Source organism: Calliopsis andreniformis, chromosome 2 (genome assembly GCF_051401765.1).
Source record: "Calliopsis andreniformis isolate RMS-2024a chromosome 2, iyCalAndr_principal, whole genome shotgun sequence".
Classification (NCBI taxonomy): Eukaryota; Metazoa; Arthropoda; class Insecta; order Hymenoptera; family Andrenidae; genus Calliopsis; species Calliopsis andreniformis.
The window spans coordinates 8,346,888-8,356,450 of record NC_135063.1 but is presented as its reverse complement, the minus strand read 5'-3'; the positions used below and the strand labels follow the sequence as shown (position 1 = coordinate 8,356,450).

The following is a 9,563-nucleotide window of genomic DNA, read 5'->3' as shown; positions in this document are numbered from 1 at the left end:
GTCGCGTTTCACTTTTCTTCACCACCTTTTCCCAACCTTTTTCTCCCTAAGCGAAGCTACTTCTCGCTTAAGTCGACACTGCCAGACTTAAGAAGAGCGGTGTATTCTCATGGAAAGACGTATTTCTGATAACTCTGGGAGTCAATTTTTTTTTGTGACCTCTTAATGCTCCTTTGATTGTCTTACTGAATGAGGTCAATCATTATTCGAATCCAATATTTTAAGAATTATTATTTAAATGATATATCATCGTATTTAGATAGATGTATAAAATAATTACAGTTTCTTTATTTGAACAATTAAATTAAGTAATGTTTTACTTTATTCATTCCAGCTATTCATACCATTATCTCTACAAGATATATTTCAATAAATAATCGTAAAATATTCGAATAGATAAAATAATCCATCGAGGATAGTATATAAAAATTCCAAAACAAATATTCAACTAACAAAAATTTGTTCATCTAATTATCACAGATGCATATTCATCAACAAAATAAACAATACCCAACTCTAGTATAAATACAGTGACCAATACTCCAATACCAGACAAGTTCAGTCTCAATACAAAAAATAGCACGAAAAATCATCAAGAAAAACCTGATGGGCGGAGAATGTCCGCGTCGCAAAGGAAATTCGCAAGGAGAGCACACACGACGCTCATTGCGTAAGAGAGGGTGCGTGCTCAGCGTGTGTGTGCCGTGCTCGTGAGCGTGTTCGAGGCACCCGCGGACGGGTGTGTGTCCTGTAAGGGTGGCACAGGTCGTCCAAAGGCGCATGCGCCTACGTGGGCGTCAATACGGGCTGCACACGCTACCCTTTCTCTGTCCTTTGTCACACGCATAGGCGCGCACACGCGTCGATCCGCGAGTCCACGTGCACCCACACAGGTGCTCGCGCGTACGTGTCACGCGCACGTGTTTCCGTCGGAAAGAAAATACGCGTTTCAGAGGCTTTTACGAGGCTGCAAGGCGAGCAGTTTTATCGGTCGAACGAGTCGAAGTTCGAGGCCGTGTAGCCCCGTCGTGAGAATCTGTAGCGATGAGCGGCTCGTTCAACGATGATAATTAATTAAACGTTATGTCTACCTCGTTCCTACCCTCTTATCGCGCGAACCGTCTCGCGGAGATTTCGTAATTAAATACTAGTATTTCGATTGGGAGAGAGTTTTCGCGCGGGGAACACTGTGCAAACGCAATTAAGATGGGTATCAACAGTGACGTATGCTCGTTAATGCGATCGCGTGACACGTTTTCCGTGGTAATTAACGACACTTCGTTTTAATATTACGCTCCACGGCGCGTGGCTCAAGAGGCGTCTGTAAACGACTTGCGAATGAGTTGCGAGCGAGAGTGAGATGATAGGCTTGTACGGAAGCGTTTATCTCTGGTGTTGTTAAGAAGATTCATAGTCTAAAATATTTACAAAAAGTCTGTTCTATTAGAAAATTCTGATAATATGCATGCTTTGATAAAATGTTATTTTATTTCGAGCATCAGAGGCGCATCAATTTATATTCTGAAAACTGAATAATTGAGAGCTGAGTTATCACCGCTTCTCGTAAAATTGAATTTTTAATCCATTTTGACTTTTAAGTATTCAATTTATTTTAATTTATTTAACATTACTATAGAATACTCACTCAACATTTGATGGAAAAAGTTTCAATGGTTTGAGAGAAAATGAGTCATGAAGTTTGACAATTTTCGAGATGGATCAATCTCGGTTATGAATTTCCTTAACAAATTGAATGTTTGAAGAACTTTTCCTTCTTATTAGAAAATACGAAAATGTAGATACTGTAATTCTGAAATATGTTATATATTTGTACAAAAGTGTAATTTCAAATTTCTCATCTCTGGAATATTTGCGTATTCATATATTTTCCTAAGTTTTCTGATAAAATTTGCATAAAATAACATACAGTAGTGATCGTGTAGCCATATAAAGTATGCAAGTTAATTTGCGAATTTTGAGTGTTCCCATAGAGTGTTACCAGTAACACGGAAACTATGTTTCAGCTAAAGTTCAATTTAGCTTGTACAGCAATATTGTAGATCTCATATTTAAACAAATTTTTTTTATTTTTTGAACTGTTTATATTCGAAAGCAAAAAATCCTCAGAAAAAGATAATGTGTAAACGTTTTTTGTAGTCTACTGAACATTTAATTTACCGTGCAAATGAATTACCAACATCTCTTTAACGATTTATTAAAAAAATCGCTGAACATTGTGTAATAACCACTTCTAAAATGAAATTATGAAGTATCTTTTAATGAAAATCAACACAACACCCCTCTAAAGGTGTGCCAATATATTAACACCATAACCATGCAATCTAGCCGACGTACCGGCACCTTAAATATAAATGGCCGACGTACGCACCCCCAGTCCGACCCACTTTCATATTCATACGAAAGTTTGCCAGTTACCCTGTGAAATGTACTAGAAGTCTACCTCCACACATTTCCTGATTCACGAAAACGCTCATAATATACACAGACGTTTGTTAACGAGAATAATTTCACAGCAATGTCACACCGTTTGGGGATAAATAGATCTCGGTGACTAATAAAACTGTTAATTGAAAGCTGTAAGAGAACAATAAAAAACTTCAGAGAACTCTAAACTTTTAGAACCCAGAATTAAAACTTAAAACACACTATAAAAGAAAGGAGATGCAAAGATGTCTTAACATCACTTAATAATAATAAAAATAACTCACTTTCTTGTAATTAAAAAAGAAAAAAAAATACACACTTTATTTCCTTCTCTGAATTTCAAATGGCTAATTACCTTGAATTACAAACACAACTGTGTGAAATAATTTTAAAGTAAAGTCAAACCTTTTATTTTCATCCCCAGTGAAAGAATAATCTAAAATTGTATTATTCTTATGTGGAATAGAAACTATTCGACCTTTCATTATTTCTGATACACATCACCAATACTGTAACAAAGTGCTCGAACAGTTTGAAACGAACCAGCCACAGCCATTTAGGAGCGATCCAACTTCCAGGTAATTCGAGCCATTCGGAACAGTTCGAGTGGTTGGGAATTATATAGTTGGGCGAAGCAAGGACGCGAATTGTTCGACTTCTAAGTTCGCCTTACCACGGCCAAGGTCGAGTGAATCGAGGAAATTCGGCCTCGAGCGAGAGTAATGAACGAGAACGATTCGCTCATGGGACAGACAGGATAGAATGTATTATGAAAAGCAAATTTAACCGTGGCCTGACATCCGTATGAATTATTGATTTAATTGCGGCGGTTGGCGCGTTTGTGGCGAGCTCGTGTGTAACGCGTAAACGTAATGGGATGGTAATCAATACCGTGGGCTTGCCAGGGCAGACGGGGATTCAGCAATTTAATGAAATATGCCAAATACGAGATTTCGAGGGGTAAGATACAACGTGAGCTTCTTAGAGACGCTTTTTGAAACAGAAGATCTATTGGAAATGTCAGTATCAATAACTAAAACGTTCAATGATAGAAGTATCAAATTAATAAAAATTATTTTCCATTTTTTAGAACACAATTATGGTTATTTTATTAATTTAATGGATGGTATTCTAATTATTGTAGACACTGACATAATTGTCTAAGAACCTTATGTTTCTTATAATCCTTAACATACCAAGGTGGTGTCTGGGTCCCTCAGAGACCCTTATACTATATTCCCCAACACAATTTTCAAATATTCAAATGTTTAATTTTCAAACCTTCGAAGTCTATTTTATACAATTGCTCCCATTTAAGATTTTGAATTTCTAAAACTCTCTATTTAAGCTTTGAGTGATTCCACCTTAGTAAAGACTTAAATTCACATTGATTCAAACTAGTTGTAAGATACTTCTAGTAGTATTCAACTGCTCAATATAAAAATCCCAAGATCCAATACACACGTTTCACGTGATCCTTCTCCAAGAGCAACTAGCAGGCATCCTATCATCGCGCAATAAGCCCACAATTATTATTGTATCGTTAAACAGTGATTATATCGCCTCATGTCAGTTTGACTGTACATAGGGCTCCTCGAGCGAGCCTTTCATTTGCGAGCATTTTAAATGCTCACGCTTCATCGCTTAACCTCAACCCTCCGACGATTTGTGCCGACCCTAAACGGTTAAACGATCAACGTGAGGAAACCACTCGGTGCTCGATGAATCGGAACCTTCGTTGTATCCGCGTGACATATGCTCGGCGAGCGTGAAAATACGTCCGCGCGCGCGGATCGACCGAGCGCACGCGTACACACACGTTCAGTGCAATCGAACGCAACATCACCCTTTTCTTTTCTATCTCTCTTTTTTTTTTTTTTTTTAATGAACCGAAAGAAAAGGACACCCCGGGCGTACGTTTCGAACCGTCGAACGCAGTAATTGCTGCAGAAAACAATTAGTACAGAGGACCCCAATTTATCTTTGCAGGAAGTTTTCGTTTTCTTCCTCTGTCTGGTTGTCAGAACCATCGCGCCGTAGCACGCTTCAGCAAATCGTACTCCTGTCTGATTAATGCCTTCGAGTGATTTTCTTGTTGAAATGTGGTAGGAGCCTTTTGGGGAAAAAGAGATTTTACTAAAGAGCGTGGTAAACCAAAATTTGCATACTTTGCGAAACTACGATAAAGTATCTACTCGGTTATACTTGTCTTTATGTAACTGAAACCTTCATCAAATTTTGTATTACGTATACCATATTTTTAGACCATAATTAATGTCATATAAATTTGACTATTACTTGAGAAGAAGAATAATGCTTGAATTGGTGTCTATCTGTATTTTTATGTCTAAAAACTGAGTATCAAGAATTAAAGATTAAAACATATAATCCTTTTCGCAACTACAGTAGTACTTAATAGTTATCTATTTTATACTTTAGAAAAGGAAGTCTAATAATTATTAAGGAAGGAAGCTTAGGTATACAATTAATGAATGTATATTTGCACAATCTGACCCAATTTCGAAAATCAGCCAGCACACTTTGATGGATGAAGCATTGAACAGTAACACCTTGATTAATGTAAATCCCCCTTGAGCAATTTCATCATAATAGAAACAAAAGGATCGTAGGGAACTCTCGCTCTCTTCCTTGTTCCTTCGTTTAAAGCCATTATACTCAGCACGCGCGAATAAATCCCACCAAGCGTAGAACAATGGATGGTAGGTGTATTTTTGTCCGTACATTACCATAAGTCGATCTTGTCCGTCTTTCTCAATACGAAGCACGTGGTGCAGGAGACGTGGCAAGAGGAATAGGAAAGGGAAGATTAGAAACCGCCTATTATGCGAAATTGAAACGTGGGCATGTAGAAGAGGAAAACTCTGCTCGACCTACATCTCGCCTAATACGACTTTGCAGTCATCAGCGAATATAATACCGCAAATTTTTTTCAACTGTAGCACTGCAATTTTATAGGCATTTCGTAAGCACAGACATTGCATTTCGTCAACAATTCGATTGTAATTCTATTTAATACAAATTAAGAACTCATTAAAATTATAGTATATTAATAGTTACATGTTATCTTGCTTATGAATTATTACTTGATACGGTTCTAGAAATTAAAAATTAAAACCTGGAACAAAGTTAGAAAATTCTTCAATCATAAAAATTTACAAAATTGAATATAGAAGAATTTGAAAATTTAAAAATTTGAAGATTTGAAAATTTGAAAATTTAAATTTTGAGATGTTGTAAAATTTGAAAATTTTAAATATTTGAAATTTAAATGATTAGAAAATGTTTACATTTAAAAAACAATATTTCTAATACTCTGCAACGTTTTTCTTTTTCAATTTCAAATTACAGGTTCGAAAGGCTCAAAGTTTTGCATGCTGGTCTCACACACGGGAACAACGAAACTACAAGGAGAAAGTGGAAGCAAGGAACAGACTAAGTGAGTAAAGCAGACAGGAAAGAGAAGAGCGAGCAAGAAGGAAGGAAGTGATGCAGCAGAGAACTTTTTAAGCAAATTAATCAATATCAACGAGGACGGAAGTTTACGGCGGAAAAAATGCCAGCGGGGAACATCTAGGCAGACCACGCTAATTCCTTTAAAGTAGTTTGGCAATTTATTATTTTCCAATTTTCCGCGAACTTCCACGGCAGGTACACACGCCTAGCCGCGTTTTTATTCTATTCTGTCTTTCTATTTTCTTGTTCGACAACCGCAGAAAATCTGTTCGCCCTACGGCGACTAAATCTTCAAACGAATTGAGTCCTTCGAGACTTTTAACACTGTTAAAAGTTTTTGGTGGGCGAAAAAGATAGTGGATGAAAAGTTCTGACTTCGAATGAATTAAGGGAATTAAAATTTGTAAGCTCAAACAGTTGGAATAAAAGAAAGAAATAAAGTTCACCAATTTCTCAATGAATAGATAATAATTTTAAATTTCAAGATTTTGTCCTTCCCAAGATTTCCAAGATTTCGTATCCTACATTCGCAGTAACTGAATTGGTGCAAGTTATTGAAATGATCATTTCAAATTTGAAACATTACAAATTATTTACTCAATGTTAATTCACATTATTATTGTAAAATCAATGAATATCAAATTCCTTAAAAAATTCCTCAAATTCTTTAAAGACTATTACACATCAAAGTGCACTCCTGAAAGGAATCGCGCACAACCAAGCAACCCGCCGACCACTATTAAAAACCAAGAACAGCAACTGAAACAAACCACTTCCTAACTTTCCTCCGCACTCTTCAACGAGCATTGCACATCAAGCTTCCCCCAAAAAAGGACTTTCGCGTAACTAACCAAGCAAGCGCGAGCCAGCATCAAAACCCAAGACGAGCAACTGAAACAGTCTACTCCGTAACTTTCTTCCGCGCTCTTCAAAGGGTATTGCGCTCCACCCACAAAAGTAGCCTCGGCGTTTCGGTCAAAGTTCGCAACATCGCGGGCATCTGAGATTCGACGAGACCCGACGAGATTTTGGATCGTCCCTCCCTCAGCTTCGAACCTTCGTGCGGCCCAGAAACTTTCATTCCCAGCGAGTTTTTCCCCTAACGACCGGGGCGATGTTTGAACGCGGTAAATGCTAACAGGATCGCGCAGACGAGGCAAGTTTTGGCTAACAAGGGGCTCCCTAAAAGAGTAGGCGCACGAGGTACGTATGTAAATCTCGTTTTCACCGTAGGTCGCGCGCGTTCCCTCAACCTCTCCTCTTCCTTCCTTTTTCCCTCTGTCTCTCCGCCTCCTTCCCGCCCGACCCTGTCCACCCCTGAGTCAGGTTCTTTCGTGGCCCGCGCGCCACCAGGGGTGGATTTTAACCCTTTTTCCAGCTATCGATTTTCAGCTCGAGACGGATGAGAGGAGGGCTCGGCCGTGTGCCTTCGGCCACTCTGCCTCCACACTCGACTCCACTCGACCACTTCAGCGCTGAGACTCTACCTGGCCACTTGTCCCTCGCTTTTTCCCTCCTTTTCGCTTTCCCCCCGTGGGCCGACGGCTCGGCTCGAGTGCTCGCCCCCAGGTGAGACGGCGACTTTGTGCTCGCGAAAACGAGTGTCTTCGATTGGAACACTCCGAGGAAACGCTGGCCCAAGCGAATTCTGCGAGTCAGAAGACTACGAAATCTTGTCGTCTTCATGGGCGATCGTGGATATAAAGGCTTTGTTCGCGTGAAGGGATCGTTCAGCCTCTGATGAATCTGTCAAGGGGTGTCAGGAGCCGTGAGAATTATTTCTCAGAGGTGTTTCATGGGTGAGGCTGGAGCGCAAAATAAACAAGAGAGGATTAACTCTTAAGTAATGACACTCTGGGTTTGAAGGGTAATGTGGGCACGGAGACTGACAAGTTGTGATGAAAATGTACTGATATTGAATATTTAGAAAATTGATATACAATTGTAATTGTGAGGAAGAACTGAGGCAGAAAATGTGAAGCAGTGAATGTACTGTCGATTACACAGTGTAAAGTCGTTAGAAAGAGAACTAGAATCCTAAACATTACCAAAGGAATTTTCGTAGCAATATTACACAGTAAGGATTAGAAATATTATTGGAACCAGAGTGTTATAATATTTATAACTACACAATATGAAAACTATTCATAGCAGGCTTGTAAATGGTTGAAATAGAGAAAAAATGAAAAATATTCCCATTAAGGCAATTTACCCTATCACACATACAATCTCATCTACCACTTCTAACTAAATATACTCCTCCAATTATTTTCCTATCCTCATAAAAATGAACGATCTCCAATAATCTAAGCTCTCAGCAAAGACCATTCCCCAGGAATTCAAACAGATTAGCCCAGATACAACTTCGTACCTCGAACATCGTTAAAACTGGGACACAGTCTACACTTGGAAGCCCCAATCTCCAGGCAAGCTCCGAGCGAAAGCCTTAAAAGAATCTCATCCAAAATTTCTTCTTCCATCGCAGCGTAGAGTGCCACCCACTCGGTGTCCCCCTATCAAAGTTTATCTTCCGCCGATAGAACGTCGCTTCGGTTGGCTGTGCCGGCTGGCTCGTCCAAGTGGCGCGGGGCAAGGGGACTTTGATTGATTGCCAGGGTGGAGTCTAACACACGAGGGTGGCTGACTTGCGCAGATTACACACGTACGACTTCCCCGTGGACACGTACGAAGATCCCGCGAAGAAAAGGAGGTCGCTTCTCTCTACTCCGCATTTCGTCGGCTTCGCGGAATGGTTTCCTCGGAGGCAGAAGCGAGCCGCTGAAGGGCAAAGACACCGTACGCGAGAAGGTGCGCGCGTGTAAGTTCAGCTCTGCCTGTGTGCGCCCACAAATACAGGCGAAATGGTAGAAAATTCTGTGTATCGGTGGATACGAGGCACGGGAAACCATACAAGCTTCTGCACCCCCACACACGTCGAACAAGTATATCGAGGGGCGAACGAGGGGGTGGGTGGGCAGAGACCAATCGGAAGCAAGCATTCTTTATCCAACCGAGTATCTTGAACGCATGCCTCACGTACGAGGCGTGGTTTGGGGGCTACCCTTACCCGAACGCTTGCCGGTTTCTTTTTTCACGGGCGTTGCATTTTGCGTCCCGCGGCGACACACCGCCATACTAATGCTTCGAATTTGCGCTCCACAGGCGCGACGATGGTAGGAATGAATGTTACCTGGGAGGTGTCCGCGAGAATTTGTTTCGTTGGAAGATCGTAAAGAAGAAAATATATGTACGATTCTTGAACTTTGAGAACTACATTACTACTTTAGTTATTTCGCGAGGGTAATATGTAAACACTTTCCAAAATTTAGGTACCAGTATTTGATTTATATCGAAATGGAAAAGGAATGGAAATTTGGACAGTCCTAAGCTGTAGACAAAGATTGCATAAAGAGAAAACTGTATTAGAGGGGTGGTAACAATGACCACTGAGTAGCCTCTCCTCTTCTTACAAAAAACAAAAAGAAATAAATTAACATAAATTTAACTATCCTTTGACAGAGCGTTTACTATCAGCTCGAGTGCAAGACAGCTCTCAAAGACAGAAGGAAACGAACTTACACAGATTTACCTAAACTTCTTTCACCATACAACAAAGAGTAAACTACATCCTATTTACAACCCCC

General features: G+C 39.9%; 1 long non-coding RNA gene across 2 annotated transcripts; it reads left to right on the top strand.

The window, feature by feature from the left end:
- The first annotated feature begins 2,939 nt into the window (after nt 1-2,939).
- LOC143188152 (uncharacterized) lies at nt 2,940-6,341 on the top strand. 2 transcript variants are annotated; one of them, XR_013003493.1, is made up of 2 exons: nt 2,940-3,405; nt 5,815-6,341. It is a non-coding gene; the product is annotated as an uncharacterized LOC143188152 (long non-coding RNA). The 2 variants fall into 2 exon arrangements; XR_013003494.1 differs by lacking the exon at nt 2,940-3,405 and adding an exon at nt 5,287-5,428.
- The last annotated feature ends 3,222 nt before the right edge of the window (nt 6,342-9,563 follow it).